Below are 20,441 nucleotides of genomic sequence, written 5' to 3' on the forward strand. Positions count from 1 at the left end.
ATGTTACAAATGAATACATGGAAGAACGAAGTTAGAAGGCCCGTCCCGCCACACAGCTGGTAGTCGCAAGCTGTTGCTGGCCGACCATTTATTAAACTCTCCTAAAACGTTAGCATTCACTTTCTTCAACTTTTCAGAACCCCACTGAGTGTGAGATTAATACTGGAGATACGGGGTAGTTGACATATTTATATAGATGCCAGGCTGTGTTATTGCAAAGCTTTTTCTTTTCCCTGCTTTGAAGTCTGGCAAATCCCCCTAGTGACCTCCCTGAGAGATACTCAAGTAGCAAGGAAAGCCTGTTTTAACAGGAGAGATAAGTTTTACGTAAGGAGTGGCCTTCTCCCAAGCTCCAGAAACACTTCTAGGTTAAGAGAAGCAGCAGCCCCACACTTCTGAGCTATTTGTGTCACTTCAAAATGCAGGTGTCTTTCCATTGACCTGTTTTCAGTGCTATAATCCCATTACCTTGGCACAATCCTCTGGAGTTCTGCTTTGTTTGGGAATTTCAAATTCCTTTATTTGCAACAGATCAAAAGCTATCTGGCGCACAAGCCGCATTTGGATGCGGACTCTCGGATGGGCCTTGCAGCCTTCCTGAACGCACACGTCCGCATATTTCCCAGGTAACTGCTCACGGTCTGCCCACTGCTCCCGATTTTAAATAGCGACGCTATTCGCAAACCTTTCAGTTTTTCTCCCTAGGAGGCTAACTAGTAACTCTGTTGATGAGTAGAAAAACGTGACTTTCTGGGAGATTTACCAGGTCGCTATACGCCCTCGAGTGGGGAGTTTCCAGCAGTGACCTGAGTTCTGGTGTCCGTGGAACCGCACGGCTGCGTTGCCGGCATGCTACGCAGCCTGGGTGGTGAGCTGCGCCCCACACACCCCACAGCTCCTCTCCTCCACCGTCTCTACACGTGGGACAGTGGGACAGTCCCCATGCTGAGAACGATGACGGGTAACGTGGAGGAGTCCGAGCAGAGGTTGGCAAATCACGGTCCACAGAGCGAATCTGGCCGCCTCCTGTTTTTGTCCAGTCTACCCCGAGAAGGGTTTTTACGGTTTTCAATACATGGTGGGGGGAAAACTCGAAGAATAATAATGTCTCTTGACATGTGAAAATTACATGAAGTTCAAGTTTTATTGTCCATAAAGAAAGCGTTATTGAAACACTCCCATGGTTATTTATTTGTGTATGCTCTATGGCTGCCTTTGCATCACCAAGCCGGAGTTGAGTAGTTGCAAAAGATATCCTAGGGCTCATAAAGCCTAGACCCGAGACCGTTCATTCATGCATTTATCAAATACCCACTAGGCATTTTTTTTTTAATTTTTATATTCCAGGGACTCTGCAAGGCATTGGAGGTTGAAAGATATGAAAACACATAGTCTGTTTTCCTTGGGGAGCTCAATCTATCAGGTGAAACAAGGCAAACAGGAAAATCACATAGCAAGTAGTGCCATAGAGCTGTCTGAAAATATGCCCCAGGAACAGAGTGGACGGCCTTTCTTGGGGGTCAGGGAAATGGGACACTCTCGAAAGGCAAGCAGCTGACATTTCAGCTGTTGGGGTGGGGGTGAGGTGCCCAATATCCCTACCACCTTAACACAACCACCACCCCAAACATTGTGGTATTTCTTACCAGTCTTCTTTTTTTTTTTTATTGTTTAATGTTTATTTATTTTTGACAGAGAGACAGAGCATGAGCGGGGGAGGGGCAGAGACAGAGGGAGACCCAGGATCCGAAGCAGGCTCCGGGCTCTGAGCTGTCAGCACAGAGCCCAACATGGCGCTCGAACTCACGGACCACAAGATCGTGAACTGAGCTGATGTCGGATGCTTAACGGACTGAGCCGCCCAGGTGCCCCTTACCGGTCTTCTTTCTTAGGCATGTTTTGTATGGTTGCATTCATAGCACAAATATGATTTTGTGTTCTACTTATCTGTCACCTGCTGTGAGTGGGGAGCAGTGTAGGGTTGGCGTGAAGTGTCAGTGTTGGCACTGAGCTCCTGGGAAAGTCATTTCACTTCTCTAGGCCCCAATGTCCTCATTTGTAAAATGAGGGCACAGTGAAAACCTGAGAGGGTTGTTGGGAGGGTTCAGTGAGAAAAAGCATGGACGACACTTAACAGGGACCTGATGGGTAATAAGGGCTCAGTAAATGGTCAGCATGTACAGCCCTCCTTCTCGGTTGCAACCCGTTGCCCGAGTTCTCCTCCATGCAGGAATCTACCGGGTAGATGGGAAGGGGGTGGAAGTGAAAGACCAGGAGTGGAGGGTAAGTCTAGGTAAAGGGGACTTCAGGAAACCAGGACAGCATGTGCAAGAGCACTGAGGCATCGAATCACACGGTGCCCAACCAGTTCAGTAGATTGAACAGATCCAGTTATCCACATTTTACTACTATATTATAAAAACTTTTTTTTAAAGCAGGTTGCAGCTAGATTAAAACCATACAGTAGAACCAGGATTAAGGGCAGTTGACAAAGGTATTGCACCTTGTTGTGTTCTTGGCAGTAGCTCAGGGCTTGTGATGTAACAGATGCTCGGTAAGTGTTTTTTAATGGAAACATAAAATGGTGTTTCAGGGAATGGAAAGAGTTTGGCGCAACAAGAGCATGGGAGAAGGGCAGAAAAGGATACTAGAATATCGGGTTTGAGCTCCATTGCTGGTAACTTTGTACCTCATTGTGAAGGTTCTCCAATACCTTATTATGTTTTTTAGAGAGGGAGAGAGAGAGCGTGCATGTGCTTGCCCTAGTGGGGGGAGGGGCTGAGGGGGAGGCAGAGGGAGTCTCAGGCAGTTTCCGCATCCAGGGTGGAGCCTGATGTGGGGCTTGATCTCACAGCCGTGAGAGCATGACCTGAGCCCAAGTCAAGAGTTGGACACTTAACTGACTGAGCTACCCGGGTGCCCCGATCCAATACCTCATTCTGAGTTCAGTGGTAAGTCAAAGGATTTGATTTGGTGTGATCTGATTTTAGCAATACATTTTATTTTAGCAAAAGATTTAAAAAGCATAATGTAAAGCAGAAGGGGGAAATCCTGGAATTCAGGAGAACCAGGTAGGAAGTTATAGGAATAGCCCAAGAGAGGAATGATATGTAAACAAAGAAGAAGTGGAGGCAGAAGACTCGACAGCTCTTTCTGCCATTACAGGATTGAGGGTGACGAGCCAGGGAGAAGTTTCCAGATTGAGAAGCTGATGACACGGGAAGAAATTGGACATCGGCAATCGTACTAAAACACACAAATGCATCGAAGCAATGTGCTGTATATTTAAACTTACACAATGTCTCGTGTCAAATTTATTCAATAAAAAAAGAGAGAAGGAATTGGTTATATGGAGCGAAGTGGTACAATCGGTTTGGTTGAGTTTGCAATGCTGTGGGGTGTGGACTGAGTTAGACCCACAGGATGTGGGCCTCAGGAAAGGCTGGAGCTGAGATGTGGGGCCAAGAGTCATTGACACATGGACAGGAGTGGACACTACGGGAGTGGAGGAACGGCCTGGGAGAAGATGGACTGAGAACAGAAGAGGCACAGGACAGAAGCTTGCGAGTGTCCACATTTAAGGGTCAGGTGAAGAGATGGGAACCGGCGAAGAAAAGAGAGGACATCAACCAGATGAGGAAGAGGAGCTGGAACTGAGGAGGTCCAAAAGCCAAGAGGAGACTTCCAGAGGAAAGGAGGGATCACCAGGACCCAGAGCAGAAGAGGACTTAATCCAAGGTAAGCGTGGAGAAGAAAACACTGCCTTCCAACGCATCCAATGCATGGATAGCTGTTTCACCAGAACATCAAGGGCAGGATTTAGTTTGTGCTGTTTCAGTAAATGGGTAAGAAAAAAGTGAATGGCCATCCACCTTCCTTGATTATAGCCCTGGCACGTACTCATCAACCATGAACTTGGATTTAAATAGCAGGAGCCACAAATTAGAAAAAGCCTTCACCATAGCACCTTCCTCTGCATCCTCACTGGTTGGCTTATCCAGTGCCCCAGTTGATAGAAAATTTCCCAAAGAGAAAGACATAGGTCTTCTGCGTCGACGTGGGTCTATTATCCCATAACAGAAAACCTAGGCCAAGCTACTTTCGACATGAACCTGTGAAGTGTATCACGTTCCCAACTAGTAGAGGTTATACCACCAACATAAAGTAAAGAAGAAACAAATGCTGTGGCTGCTCCAAGTGTAATTTAGAGTTCAATGTCTTTCTGGCTGTACATAAGGCACCACAAGCTAGATACGCTCACACTAGAATATCCCAGAGGCGTTTTTTTTTTTTTTTTTTTTTTTTATTGGTTGAAGCAGCAAGAAATAAAGACTAAGATAAATTTAATATTTAACTCTAAATCTTTAGTTTCCATCATTAGGCTGACTTGCCCGCAGCCATATTGCTGTAAATTAAACAGCTTAAGCTGGTGTCTTGCCAGAGTGCACAGCCGGAGAAATATTAACAGCTCTCTCCTTGTTCTTGTGCCCAATCAAGTTAAAAAACAAAAAAGTAATTTGTTTGCCATCCAGAGAGGTCACTGGAAAGAGTGGTTTAAAAAAAGTAAGCCTGTCATTTCACAGTGTATACAAATATTATGTTATATACCTGAAACTAATATAAAGGTATTTGCCAATTATACTTTACTTTAAAAAAGCCATCAACCTATTTTGGCAGTTGGAAATAGAATACTGGCTGTATCCTCAGCTCTATGCTGGCCTTTGTCGAAAGCAGTTGATGGAGCTTAATATGGAAACTGCGTGATGGGGTCTCATCACAGAAGTTTCAGCAATGGTTCCGCCAATCCAATTGTCATGGCCCAGAGGAATGAAGAAAATACCTGTGACCAGACCATGGGGAACTCTCTTTCAGGAGTATGACCAGCCCAAATCTGGTTTTGCTAGAGATGGGGATTAGCCCTCTCTTCATGTTTAACTCCTTTCATTGGTCTTATAGGTCAAAAATGGACAGTTAACTGTCATACTGTCCTTCTACCATACTAATGACAGAAAGTGTTCCCACTGAACAAATATTTAGTGAATATTGCAAACTGTTTATTAGAAAGAAGAAAACAGAGAAGGGTAACATGCTAGCTTTACTTCTGCTCTCCCATGTCTATACAAAATAGTGGTGCGGGACACAAGCGCATTCCTTGATCTGTCAGCGTCACCTGTCGTGACTCTGGAATTACAGTACGCACGTTCTTAAAACAGGTTTTCTCAACCCTGGCTGTACATCTGAATCACCTGGGGAACTCTAAAAGCATACAGTAGGCCAGCCACACCCTAGACCAACGACCTCACCTCTTAGGATTGTGACCCAGGCATCAGTGTTTCTTCATGCTTTCCTAATGATTCCAGTAAGCATTTGAGAGTCACTGCGTTAATGCGGGCCATGTGTAAGATTTATCTGGGAACCAGCCCAGACTAAGCTAATCAGAATCTGTAATGATTTTTAGAGGTTCCCCGGGTGATTCTAATATGCAATCAGGGCTGAGACCTTCTACCTTTAAATAGTGAGTCTCAAAGTGTTGTTATAGAGCCTGCATTAGGATCAACCACACTCCTCATTAAACAGGTCATTCCCAGCCCCACCCCAGGCCTATTGAATCAGAAATGGACCCCACCTATTTTGTAAGTTTCCCGGGTGACTCATAGCCTCACTAAAGTTCGAGACTCACTGCCACAAACCTCCTCTATCCCAGCTTGATGATCACTCCACTTCCACGGAGGTGTGTTCTTTTTGCCCCGAGGAGGGTTGAGTTTTAATTCCTGTTAAAAGTGCAAATACCATGACATAATCTTTAAGATACATTAGGTGAAAAGAGCTAGATGCAGAATAACTTGTATAGCATTTGCCTTCTAAACATAATAAAAAGTTATATTTGTACATGGGCAGAAAATCTCTGGTAGGATATGGATAAAAAGGTGCCCTTGGAATGGAATTCGGCGGTTTCGGAGGAGAACTTAGAATTTGTATCATGTACATATAATTCCTCTATTAAAAAAGAGTAAAAATGCAAACACTACATGTTAATATTAATCCTCATTAGCACTTATACCCTAGAGGGAATTATTTCATCAGTGTTTTTTCTGAACAGCTTTTGATCCGAGGAACAAATTGCATATATACGATGAAGACAAGGGAAATCAAAGATGCTATGAGGAAGAGAAATAGGAAAGAATGTCAGACCCTCAGATTCAACTTTACATTTTTGCCCATGTCATTCTTGACCTTGATCTAATCCAAAAGGTGAAAACAAAGCAGTATGCATCTCCCTTTCCACATACTGCTGTCAGAAACAAATCGAGGCGTCTTGCCTCCACCAGGTTCTCTCTAACATAAAATGTAGGAGTGGGGGCAGGGCAGGCGGCCCATGGCCCTTCGGACCTTAGCACATAGGCTTCTAAGAAACGCGGCCTCAAATTTCCCCCTTGTAACCACCAGGTGGCAGCAGTAATCCAGTTTCTGGTCCAGCCCAGGCCCTGCTTGACTAGGATGGCTCTGGGTTCAATTAGGGTCCCGGGCACAGAATTGTGGAAATTTAGACATGAAAGAACACTTCATAAAAGTTCTGCTGATGCTCACAGGTGTTTAGATAGAAAGAAATGAAGATCAGATATATTAAGAACACTTCATAGTCAACACAATAGATTTAATCTATGAAGGGAAGGGGAGGGAAATTGCAGCCCACTATGTGGCAAGCGCTTCACTAAATGTCTCGAATGTTATTTCGGTTAATCATCAATACCACCTGTGAGGTGGATGCCACTACCTCCCTTTTACACACAGGGAATCTAAAGTTTGGACAGATTAAATAATGTGACGTTTCAGAGAAATAAGCAATGGAAGCAGGACATGAGCCCGGTGTGACCACATAAATCCCTGATCTTTCTATTAATGTCAGACCATCCTTTCCAAATGGGACTATCAGGCACTGGCCAGAAAGGGCTTTTTGAAGGATGGCTTCGAGTTGGACCACAGTATGCCTGCAGATGGGACAGGGCTGGAGATTTACCAGCCAAGAGCAGGATTTTGATCGTGAAGGACTATGATTATTGTTTGTGTACTCTGTTTTATGTGCTCAGCAGCTGTGCTTGCCACAAGAGGAGATCAACAGTATTTTCTAAAGTTGGGGTGTCTGGGTAATCAGGAGGAGCTTCTCGGAATCAGAGGTGTCTTGAATTAGAGACATCTGAAGAGGGGATAGAATGGTTTTTGTGGTTTTTTTTTTTTTGCCCCCTCAGGACAATAGTAACCTGAAGTAAATCACAGATTTTATGTCACGGTAAGTGTCGGTGGGAGTACTTATTAGCAGGTGGTTCCTTTATACTTGTGCTTTCGTAACTAAATAGTACCCTTAAATCTCTACTTCGCGATAGTATCTCTTCACTCTCATTAGGTCAAATGAAGAAATTACCTTCCCATACGTTCCTATACCTCTCCTCCCCATAAGTTTCCCAATTTGGGCTGGTTATACCCTTACTTTTATGTTGTCAAGGTTAGTAATTTCCATTCGGCCCTACACCTGTAAAGAAGGGCAGTCGCGCCATAACCACATAAAGAGTATTTACTGCAGAGCTGAGCAGGGTAACTGGCCAGCAGGGAAAGACACGCCATGCCCTACGCCTAACCTCATGTCCTTGTCAGGGGAATTCTTCACTCATCGAGGTCACACGGCTTTTCTCCTCCACCGTGCCCCAGATCACACCATGTTTGGTTTCTTTGCAAAATCTGTAATATTTTTTCAAAGGTTCTATATGCCATTTCTGATTCTGACTGTTGGAAGAAAGTATGCCTATTCGCCATAGCACTAGGACATGGCTCCAGACCAGACTGTCTATCGGTGTTGTGTGGACCTTCTGGGTTTGCTCCACGTTTGCACTGGGGACTTTCTTTATACTGCACTGCTTGGCTAGCTTCCCTGTTTGTTACAGCTCAGATTTCCTCCTCAACTGGGTTTGCTTTTGTGTTTTGCTAAAACACATCCTTAATAATGAAGTCAGAAATAGTACACAGGGAGTATAGTTTCCAAGGCTCTGAATATCCGGGATGTCTTCTTGTCACTTGCCCTTCATTGAAATTTCACAAGGAGAATGTTCTTCTAATTTTCCTCTTAACAGTGTATAGAAGGTACTTCCTCATTTTTATCTAGTAATAAGTCACTGAAATTAATGTTATCTGTGTCTTATGTAATTTCTAGGGAAATTATTTTGGTACAATCTCAATATTATTTTTAACAAAAGAGGTTGTATGAGTATATTATGGCCTTAAATGATTTTTTTCAGTGGCTTCAAATAAAAAGAAACCCTGTCCTATTTCCTGTACACCTTTGTAACACCAACTAGACGTTTTTCCCCCCTCATACATTCTATTTTGTTACCATGAAGCCTTATGGAGGGTTTTAAAAGCAATATTTCTGTCATCATTTTGTGAGTCCCATTTTCACAACTCACAACTCACTTAGAAGCAAAATATTTTATGAGAAGCTGTGTGGGGCCCACAGTGAGTGAAACACTGGTTGTCAGGCAAGATCTAGAAAATAAAAGCTTCCAGCAGACTTAAAGCCAGAAAGCCCATCTGCATAAAGAAAGACCTCTCAACCCACCAACAAACGCCTATGGGCTACAGAAAACTCCCTTTCCTCTCTACAAAAGATAGAAAATGGTTAACGTTCTTTTTTTTATTTATGCCTCAGTCCATTGCTGTTTATAGCATAGAAATCTGTAATTCTCCTGCCAATAAAATGAAAGTTGCTTTTAAATGGTTACAGTCCAAAAATACTCAGACCAAAATATTTGCTGTATTTTACTCTATAATGATCTCTGTACTACCTGAGTGGATATATAATTCTTTCTTGGGACTGATGGCTGAAGCGGCCCGCCTTCTTTGTCTGTCCTCCTCATAGGGAGAGGCAGTATATCACAGTGGTTAGAACGGGGCTTCCAGAACCCGACTGCCTGTGTTTAAAACCTGTCTCGGTTGCTTCTCAGCCGAGTAACGCTGGACCACGTTGTTTTCAATTCCTGCAGCTCAGGTGTCCCCTGTGCCTCAGACGTCCCCTCTGTGCAATGACAATAACAGAACTTAGGGTAGGGTTAATTGTAGAGGTTAAGGGAGTTAGCCTCTGAGAGGGCTAAGAATACTTCTAGGTCCCTGACGAGCTTCCTGTGAATGTCTGTTAGCATCACTATCATGCAGTTATGAATTAGGCTGACATGCCTCACCCTCAAGGTAGCCCTAAGGCGTGTGTCCAAAGACAGATGTGGTCACTCAGGGTTGATGGAGGAGGAGCCAGAGAGATGGGATCCTTTATCAAAGCTTCGTGGAAACAGAGAGAATGGATCTGAACAAATGTGCTTGACCACTTGGGCAGAAAGATATGGCCGATGGAAATATGGAAAAGTTCAGCCGCTTGTGTGTGTGGTGGGTAAAGAGAGGGTGGCAGAGAATATGAAGAAAAGTTAAGAATCAACGGACCTTCTAGAAAAGGAAACCTGACTTTTCATTGGCACATTACACAGTCCACCAGTACTTCGAATGTCCTAATCTAGGAGATAATTGAAATGAAGTCTTTATAACTGCACAATGCAAAATGAGGCACGAGAAAGATTTCTAAGTTTTTGAATGTTGAGTCAGGATCGAGAAAAGAGTAGAATTGGGAAGGTAGGCTGTTGGCAGTGAGGGAGCGTCCATGAAGCCACATGAACGAAGGTGGCCCTCTCTCCTCATTCATGTTGGTCCTGTATGTTGGACCTTGGTTCCCTAGACTGAAATCAGAGGGCTGTGCTCAGTGGGGTCCACGAGTTTCTCCACAGTGGGGCCATCTCCTCTGCAATTTCATGTGTGAAAATATACAAAGATGGACCTTCAGTGGGGAAAGCCCAGGAATATTAGTCCATACAAAGCTTTGTTTCTCTGATGCTGTGTTTTAAAGACCAGAAGGACGAGGGGACAAAAAGTTCAAGTGGAGATCAAATCTAGCATTAAAAGAAAGAAAGAAAGAGAAAGAAAGAAAGAAAGAAAGAAAGAAAGAAAGAAAGAAAGAAAGAAGAAAGAAAGGAAGAGAAAAGGACACGAAAGTTATAGAGATGGTCAACTTTTCTGCCATGAGCTACCGAAATGGAGTTTGAGATAGTGTCCAATGAATCTCTGGGTCTGTGCAACAACGCCAAGAAGGAGAATATCAGAATCAAGGAAGAAAGCTCCTTCTTGCTCCTTTTCCATCTGAACTAACAGATTAAAGTTCCTAGTTTAGGGGCCCCTAAGCTCTCCTGGAAACCTCCACTTAAAACCAGATATTACTTTGTGTTTAAACAATTACTTTGGGGATTATCTTAAATTCACATGACCGTGAGTTTTGACATCATGAAAATGGCTAACTTATTACTCATAAACTGCATATAGTAGGCAAGTTTTGAGCAATTTCCTTGAGAACAAATACTTAAACAGAGTTTTTGTGCCTATTGAATTCTCTTTCTTGAGCTGAAATGAGCAAGGCTCAGCTGTGCTTCAGCCTAGAATCATACACAACAGAGATAATGGTTTATCTTGAATGACGTTCATGAGCTACAAAGGCAGGCCTTGACCACTTAGCCATGTACACAGGAAGTTCTCCGTTTGGACCATGATGGTCCTTAATATTGTTGCATCCTGGATACAACAATGGAAGGAAAGTTAGGGGGAAAAATATGTTTCTTGAACGTAAATACGTCTTTTCAGGGGTAGGAAAATTGGAAATGATGTCATGATGTCCATTTGACAAAACTTAGCCTAAGAAAGGGCTCTACCATGCCCACAGAGGCTTCAGCATGCATCAGACGTTGTTTGTTCCTTGAAGCAAAGTGCCACATGCTCTTGTGTAATTTTTTTTTAACGTTTATTCATTTTTGAAGGAGAGAGACAGAGTGTGAGTGGGGGAGGGGCAGAGAGAGAGGGAGACACAGAATCCAGAGCAGGCTCCAGGCTCTGAGCTGTCAGCACAGAGCCCCACGCCAGGCTCGAACTCACAAACCACGAGATCATGACCTGAGCCGAAGTCTGTTGCTCAACTGACTGAGCCACCCAGGTGCCCCCACATGCTCTTGTTTATCTACAATTTAACCACTCAGAGAACTAAAATAATCCCTTCTCTCCAAACTTTAGGTTTAAGAGAGATAACTAAGGTTGTGTGGTGTTGGGGATACATCAAAACACAACAGGATCTCCTTGGTTTAAGCCCCCTTTTAAGATTCTGTTAGTTATTGTGACATTTCGGGGTGTCCCTAAAGTGCTGCAGAAGCTCGGCGTACCTGCACATTCTTAGATCTTAAACTGAGCACTGTCATTTGCCTAGTTGGGTCGCGTTGCTTTCCCGGCTCTAACCATCTCTAACCACTCTGGACGAGTTTAAAGCCAAGGATAAATTCAGTGAGCCAAGCCCCAGGCGTTTAACATGATTTTAAGTGTGTAAAAGTGCTCTCTGATTTTAAAACGTGACTTTTGACTCCTCCCACCTTCCCTATGCAATTTAAGAAAAAAGATGGATTGATCCATCGATCTGGCTGGGCATATCGATGAGACCTAGCACAAGAAGGAGGCTGACTCAAGAAACCACTGAGATCTTTATTCCTTAAAGTCATCACTGCTTTGTGTTTCTAAAGTTATGGAAACAACTCAGTTTCCAGCTGCAGCTTGGGCTGGAAGAGGCAAGCCCAGATAAATGCAACAACTGCTGAGTATGAGGTGTGTGGGGATTAAATGAGCCTTCAAGTGCCCTGCCTATCATTGATACACAGAAGGTATGCCACAAGCATTAATGTCCTCAACGTCTAGCATTAGAATCAATCTCTGGATTCCTTTTAGAGTTGTCTTTGAATTTTTTTGAGCTTATTTATTTATTTTGGGAGAGCGAGGGAGAGAGCACAGGCAGGGGAGGGGCCGAGAGGGAAGGAGAGGGAGAGGATCCCAAGCAGGCTCTGTCAATGCAGAACCTGACGTGGGGCTCGAACTCTCGAACCACAAGATCATGACCTGAACCGAAGTCAAAAGTCAGACACTTAACAGGCTGAGGCACCCAGGTGGCCCTATAGTTGTCTTTAAATGTACTCAACTCACTCTTTCATTCACATAGAGATTCTTTCGCCAAATCCTCATTCATGGCTTACCGTGTGCCAAGCCCTGTGTTGGGCACGGGGACACAGGGGTGAACGACAAACCCCTGAACTTGTGGAGCCTCGTGTCAGTGGCATCGCAGAAATGGTTGCCCTCCTCGGTTGAATGAAGTCAGGAACCTGTATGAATGAGGGGGAGAGAGTCAGAAAAGGGTGCAAGTTAACTGAAAGACATCTTCGCACCCCTCAACCCACTTCTCGCTGTGGTCCAGACTGGCCTGGATGCCACCCTTGAGTCTGCGCCCAGAGACCAAGGTGACCGTGACGTTTTTTTCCTCAGCTCTGGCTCAAATCCAGGGGAGGGATGCCGGAGGAATGGCTACTTAAAGACAAAGAACAGAACAGTAACCGTAACGAAATAAAAGCCTTGAAGCTAAAAGAAAAACAAAATGTCATGATTTGTGCATTTTTTTTTCCCCCTACAAAACCTATTTGTTCTGTGGTGGAGTATGGAGTCTGCATTTGATTTCTACAAGATATGCAGTAATGGGTTATGTACTCCAGGGAAAAACTATCCTTGAGGGAGCGGGAACGTGATGGATTCACTTCCTCGGTGAGGTTTATAATATGTGGCAGTTTTAGTGCGAGCAGGTATTTGGTCTATAAACTGGGAGAGCACGGCATTAGGGGCAGCTCGTTTCTAAATGAAGAAGGATGCGGCGCTCCCTCTCACCCTGGTTATTAGTCCTTCTGGGGATAAGCAGGAAGATTAAGTGTTTTCCTGGTGTTGTGTTTGCCTGTCACGGCGATGCGCACACGCCCCACTGCCAGCACCTTTCTACGGCCCCGCAGACCTGCTATTTTTGCTCATCGTGGGGCTCAGCTCTCATTCTGTGCCGAATGGAGTCGGGGTTATTTCGGCTCCTCGTTCAAATGCTCCCTCTCAATGAGATGCTCGACGACTCGCCGCTTGGCAATTAGACACCGGATCTCTTAGTCCGTGAACGTGTAGCTTCTTGGTCCCCGGAGGCCATTTCATGCGCTCCCTCCTCAAAGCCGGCTGTTCTGCTGGTTGCGGCTTAAATGGTGCTAAAGAGACGCAGACCTGGAAGCCAGCTGGCTTCCCGGAGGGCCTCGGACCCCCTCTGGAGCCTCCGGGCTGCGGGAGACCCAGGGCTGGTCCTCAGGTGGGCGTGTGGGAACCAGACTCGTCAACTCCCAAAGTGACTTCATTCTACAGGCCCTGTTTGCATTAACTAATCTCCTAAGAGACCGGCTGGCCCGTTAGAAACATACTTGCCAAACAACGTATCTGTGTCAGCCTCTCCGTTTGTTCTCTTCACGCAATTAAAGTCTGTTTGGGAAACCAAATTGTAGATCATGAGGGTTTGGGGCGAGGAGAGAACAGACTCCTTACGCGGCTCATTGGAGAGTAAATGGAGACAAGTTTTCTGGAAGTCAGTGTTTTATTATGTGGGATCTTTACGTTGAACAGGCGTGATGAGTTTTTTGTTTGTATCTCCTATCACCCCTTGAAAATTTATTCAGCGGTGGAATCTGCCCCTGTCCCTCGCTGAAAACTTGGCTGGCGCCCTGACTTTTCTGATTACTCATGTGGAATAGATTGGCCTGTGGTCAAAGTCCCAAACACCGGCTTGCCTCAGAGATGAAGAGTATACAGTCCAAGATACAAATCACACTTCACCCTTCATTCCGAGGTGACGCTTTTCCTCGCCTTCCTCCAGCTGACGTCTGTGGTTGATGGGCCACCCATCTTGCGGACAGTGGTTTCAGTCACCTTCTCTCATTCTTCTCTTCCTGTCTGTCTACTTGCTAATTGCATCTTCTGGCCTGTCAGAGGACGGACCATGGTGGGGGAAGAGGGTAGGAGGCTTGAGATGAGGATCACCATGCACCCCTCCTCCCCCCATTGATGAGGGCCCCCAGCACAGCTCAGCCGGAGACATGCTGGTCACACCTACTTCCCCTTCCAAACTTGCAGCCCTTTCTGCCTAAACGATCCAAGGGAGGAAGAAGGCCCTCATTTTCGCCCTTTGAATATTTTGTTCAGGCACCTAACTTTAAGGTGGAACATCTGTTACCATTAAGGTCCATGTACGTTAGTTCGTGGATGTCTCTCTATTTCCTCGGACTCAATGCCAGACCTGGAAGTGTTGTGTTCCTGAGTGCCAGTAAGCAGAGTGGGTGAGAACCTGGCTCTGGAGTCTGGGTTCCAAGTGCCTGGGTCAAAACTCACTTTTAACATCCGTTGAAAGCCTTAAAGGTGTTTGTAACACTAGCAGGTGCTTATTTAGCACCTACTGTATCCCAGAGACTGTTCCAAGAGCTTTGTCTGTACTAACAAGTTTCATTTCTCAACAATCCTGAGTTTTATATTATTATCTCCACTTTGCAGATAAGGAAACTGAAACAAGAAAGGCTCAACAACTTGCCTCAAGTCACACTACTAGAGAGTGATAAATCTAGAATTCAGTCCAAACGGTCTGACTCCAGAACCCACACTATTTTATTTTATTTATTTTCTTCTCTTCTCTTCTCTTCTCTTCTCTTCTCTTCTCTTCTCTTCTCTTCTCTTCCCCTCCCCTCCCCTCCCCTCCTCTCCTCTCCTCTCCTCTCCTATTTTAGAGAGGGGTGGAAGGGCAGGAGTGGGGGAGAGAGAATCTTAAGCAGGCTCCACACCCAGCACAGAGCCCAATGCAGGGCTCTATCCCACGATGCTGGGGTCATGACTGAGCTGAAATCGGGAGTCAGACACTGACCTGAGCCCCCAGGACCCGCACTCTTAATTGCTCTGCTTACCAGTGCTCATGAACACAACAATTCCAGTTCCAGGAATTTAGTCTGAGCAAATAGGTAGACACACACAAAAATAGAGCTGGATCTTAATTGCAGTATCGCTAATAACTTGAAGACGTTGGATAAAACTCTTGTATGTGATAGGAGGAGATTGATTAAATAACCAATGGTATGCTAATATGTTAAAATCCCAAGACTTTAAACATGTATTTTAGAGGAATATTCACACATAAAAAACACAAAAGTGAACCAGTATTTGAGGAAATGCAAGTGAAAGTAAAAACAAGGTACAATTTCTCAACCCTCAGAGTGGAAAGGTGAAAGAGGGACATAGCATTTAGTGCTGGTAAGGCTGCAGGGACAGGCACATTCCTACATGGCCGGGAAGAGTTGGGATTTTTACAAACTCTTTGCAAAGGAATTTGACGGAAACTTCTAAAATGTTCCAAATTAGAAGTGTGCAACCCTTGACCAGCAGTTTTATTTATGAGAATCTATCTTATAGGCAGTAAAGCACGTAGGTAAGGCAAAAATCTGGGAATAATTGAATGTCTGTCAATAGGACGAGGGATGGCAATTATGGTATATCCATGCTGTGTTCTACTAATGTGGTTCTAATATAAGGAATTAGGCCTTGATTTATTGACCTGGAGGAATATCTGTGATGTATTGCATGAAAAAGTTTTTTTCATAATAATATATAGGGCAAGAGCCCATTTTGTAAAGAAAAGCTAGAATCTCTGTATATGTGTGTGAAAGTTTCTGTGAGGTAGAGGAAGATCTAGGTGGTTACAAAACAGGATATTAACTTTGGGGCGTGTGTGTGTGTGTGTACCTTTATGAGTCTTTGGATTATTTTGTTGGTCGCAGTTAGCATTTATATTTAGAAACTATCATTTTTTTTTATCAAAGAAACAAATATTAACTGGTACAAAAGACACTTACGATCTATTGTCACATGGAAAGAAGAAGTATATAAATCCATTTTAGGAAACGCTCTAACATTACATATAGATACATGTATCTGTGTATTTGTTTCTGAGGGTGCAGAGAAAAAGACTGGAAGGATTATAAAGTTCAAAATGTTAATAGTGATTATTTCTGACTCTTGGGATTTTTATTGTCTTTGATCTGTTTGTGTTTTCTGAATATTAAAGCAATTAGCATATATTAATTTTATAAAGAAAAATGTGTTAGAAGTAAAATGAAGAACTGGTTTGTAAGGAAAGATAAAGAGAGTTGAGTTTTTAGTGAATTTTTTTGGGAGGATGATTGGCAAAATGGAAGCAGAGCAAAAAGCCAAATGACCTTTTACGGGTGGCACTGAACCGGTGAGCGCCTGAAAAACCTTTCTCCATTAGAGGGCGACATCTCCTGCACTGTTAGCCAACAACCTTCCAGTCATACTAGACGACCCAGAAAGATTAGAGAGAGACCCACTTTGGCGATTTCTTTTGTTTCATAGAGGCAACATTTAACATCTAAAATGCTCTGGTTTATTCCAGAAAAAGAAGGGGGAAGATAAAGCATTCGGACTCGAAGTGTAACAAGAAATGACAATGAATCCAGGAAGACGTGGTTGCAGGACATGAACAGAGTACAGAGCTGGATGCGGTAGGGTTGATGACTCACAGAGTCATGCAGGACGTGGCATGGCTTAGTGTGCTATGACCATTAAGCCCTTGAACATATCCGTTGAGAACATCTGAGACTAAAGTACATGTTTTGCTTACGACTCGGACTTAGCTCTTTCAGCCAAAGGTACATGTGTGTACGTTTGTGGGGAGTGGGAGGGTTACGTAAAACTTTCCTCAGATAGTACATGGAGAAGAAAGAAGTAGGAAAATTATTATAAAATTAGAGAAATACATTTAAAGACAGTTAAAATCCTAAGCTTTGCCACTGAAAATTATGGCTGAAGTAAATCCTCATCGATTGGACCGTATCATAAAACTGAAGCCGTGAGAGACCAAAGACCAGAGTTCTTGCTTTTGTAGAAGGAATTGCATTCAGGAAGAGGGCTGTAGTGTGAATGAGGAATAGATCGCAATTTATTTTTTAGTGTCTGTGGTGTCAGTTGTATGGTGTGAGCTCCATTGTTGTGGGGAATGTCAATGGCCCCCTAATTGGTCCAGCATAACCAGGAGGTGAAGAGTTTTGGGTAGGGGCTATAGTATCACTTATTGCCGCTGTGGAATGGTGGTATTTCCTGGAAGGCTGAGTCCATGGTGAAATGAAATGCCTTCTCTTTTTTATGTCCCTTTTCGTCTGGTATTTCCAGTTGTTAAATCAAGGTTGAAATAGACCAAAATAAAAACCCGAAAATAAGAGCCTCAAGTTAAACCTCTGTTTGGCCAATGCCAAATAGAATTGAAAACCCAGGCTTTGGGCTTTTCAATGTCAATTAGAGTGAGTGCTATGATTTTTCTAATTAGCCACTTTTGGAGAAATTCATGACACGAAATCAAGAAGTAATCCTAAACCTGGAGGCTGATTTTTTTTTTTTTAAGTTTATTTATTTATTTTGAGCAAGAGAAAGAGCAGGAAAGGGGCAGAGAAACAGAGGGAAAGAGAGATCCCAAGCAGGGATCCCAAGCAGTGCAGAGCGGGACTTGGGGCCTTATCTCCCAAAAGGGAGCTGAAATCGAGTCAGTTGCTTAACCGACAGAGCCACCCAGGGGCCCCCTAGAGGCTAGTTTTCAAGGAGTGCTTCCTTGTTAATACTTTTTACTTCCCTTCTGTTTCAGAGGATTAGATGTGTTATGTCACAAAGTCACTCCACTGCCTCTTCTCCTTAGCTCACCCTTACCTAAGCCACTGATGTCTAGCTCTGGCCTCTTTCTGTCCACTAGAGCCTTTTTCTCTGCCCATAAATGCCCTCTAGTCTACTTCATCCTTTAGGACCAACCATCCAGCCAACCCCGAAAACCCTCCCTCAAGCTCCCCACTTTTTCACTCCTTTCTGTAAGCCTGAATTCTCTGGAAGTGTAGTCTGGATGTTTCTCTTCCATTGTTTTACCTCTTACTCTCTCTTCAATCATTTCCAAACTAGCTCTCACATTCATCGCTATCAAAGGTGAAAATGACCCCAGATGGCCAAATTCTCCTCTTCCCCAAGCTTCAAGCCATGTGACATTTCATCTTTCTTGAAATTCTTCTTCCTTGGCTTTTACAATACCAATCCTGCTGTTCTCTCTCAGCCCTTATTGGCTCATTCTCAGTCTGCCTGCCCTTCGAATCTGGTGTTTTCCAGATTCTGCCCTTTCTCTTCTCTGGTTTTGGGCTACTGAAGTGACATTTATTCACTTCAGATACCGTGATAAAACCCAGGGACACAAGATGACACAAAGTCACCACTTACTGGGAATCCTTGGACATACTATCTAACATTTCCTAGTCTCCATTTGGTCATGCAAAAACAAGCATTGTAAACATCTGAGGTCTGGATCTGCATTCCCAACTCTCCACTATACATTCTAAGCTGCCAGCTCAACATGACCAAAAGCAAATGATTCAGCCCCCTTTCCCTCACCCCATCTTTTCCTCCCTCAATAGCCCCTTCCATGCTTCATGGAAAGAACATTCCTCTAGCTTAGACAAAAGCTAGACATTTGGGAATCCTTCTCTGTCTCCCTTTCCTTCAAGCTCCCCTTCCAATGAATCTCCCAAGTCTGTTACTTGTCCATCAGAAATATTACTTTGATACCCACTACTTCACTGTTTGGCTTAGGCCTCCTCATTTCCCACCTGCCAAATACTGCAAGAGTTTTTCTTTTCTTCCAAGTTCTACATCAACCCCCAAATCACCCCCCACAATGATGCCAGAGTGACTATTTAAAAATGCACATTCGATTACATCTTATCTGCTCTAAAAGACTTCCATGGTGCCCTAATGTCCAAAGGGTGAAGTCTAGAGCATTTGTAAGGCCTTTTGTATTTTGTCCCCAGCCTCCTTCTGGTGTCTTATCTTGTCTCCTTCCACACCCTGTCACTCTCATTTTAGCCACATGTACTACGGGATGTCCTCTGAGAGGGGTGAGGTCTCTGTGTCTTCGTTTATGCTGTTCCTTCTCCTGAAGGTGCTTGTCTCTGATTCCTCTGCAGCGCAACATCCTCCTGGCTTTCAAGACCTGGCTCAAAGTCTCCCTCTTCCTGAGGTTCTCTTTCACCCTTCTCAGGAAGAATAAAGCACTTCCTGTTTTCTCACATGCTCACAGAACCTTGTTCCTCCTTCTTTTTGTAGCATTAGAAGGGTGCATTCATAGATATTTAAGAGTTACTTTATCTGCTTGTGGAGTTAGGACTTCCTCTCAGATATTTCACCGCCCCAGTAGCTTATCAGGGTCCTGGGGCAAGCACTCAACAAACTTAGGTTCCATGAAGAGAGGAAGAAGCTTGCAGAATGCCCCAGGTCCAGGGTTGTATGGCAAAGCCGGTCTTGTGTTCATGTGAGCATTAATTAAGGCAATATGTATTCCTGGTTCCAACAGATCCCAGATGATTCACCACTGCAACTAATTCTGAACTCTGGGACCATCAGAGTCTAAGGAGCAGAGCCACAAAGAGAACCATTTTGTCCACATGGGACCAGCACGGTCACCTCTACAACCTATGGATGGTATCTGAGCCTAGCCAGATTTCTCACTCTGAGGATTTATACCTAGCCAGAACGACTGAGCCCTTCTCTTCCCAAGTTGAGTTCCTGAGGCTCAAACTCAAGAAGCTAGTTCTCCTTCATCACTGTTTTTAGATCCCCCAGAGCAATAGTAGAGGATCTTAATTGTTTCTTTTAAATAGAAACTTTATTAGCTTTAAAAAATTATAATAGTAATACATACCTAATATTTTTATTGGGGTAAAATTTGTATATAGCATTTTTAATGGCATTCACTGTATATATATATATGTACAGGTGTACAACATTGTAATTAGACATCTGTATACACTACAAAATGATCACCACTGAAAGTCTAGTTACCCTCCATCACCATACAATTGACCCCCTTCACCCATTTTGCCCATCTCCCGACCCTCTTTCCATCTGGGAGCTACCAATCTGTTCTCTGTATCTATGAGTTTGTTTTTGTGTTGTTTTGCTTGTTCATTGTTTTATGTATTTATTTATTTGGATTCCACGTACAAGTGAAATCACACGATATTTTTCTTTTCTGACTCATTTCATCTAGCACAATGGTCTATGTTGTTGCAAAGGGCAAAATTTCAGTTTCATTCTTCTTGATGGCTGAGTAGTATTCTGTCATGCATGTGTATGAGTGTCTATATATGATATAATTATTTTATATGTATAATGCACAGACACACATACCACATCCTCTTTATATGTTCGGTTAACACTTGGGTTGTTTCCATATCTTGCCTATTGTAAATAATGCTGCGATGAACAGAGGGGTGCCTATATCTTTTCAAATTATGTTTTTGTATACTTTGGATAAATACCCAGAAGTGGAATAGCTGGATCCCATGGTAGATTTATTCTATTTTTTATTTTTGAGGCAAATCATTTATTTTATT

At 43.6% G+C, this 20,441-nt stretch overlaps 1 long non-coding RNA gene across 1 annotated transcript in view; it reads right to left on the reverse strand.

Annotated features, from left to right (window-relative positions):
• The window catches only part of LOC121030845 (uncharacterized), a 139,137-nt gene that overhangs the window by 14,685 nt on the left and 104,011 nt on the right, over positions 1-20,441 (reverse strand). Inside the window, exon 5 of the long non-coding RNA XR_005790441.1 lies at positions 12,147-12,272. This is a non-coding gene — a long non-coding RNA (uncharacterized LOC121030845). The remainder of the gene's footprint in view (positions 1-12,146; positions 12,273-20,441) is intronic.

This window comes from Herpailurus yagouaroundi, unplaced genomic scaffold (genome assembly GCF_014898765.1).
Source record: "Herpailurus yagouaroundi ecotype Mexico unplaced genomic scaffold, PumYag 140, whole genome shotgun sequence".
Classification (NCBI taxonomy): Eukaryota; Metazoa; Chordata; class Mammalia; order Carnivora; family Felidae; genus Herpailurus; species Herpailurus yagouaroundi.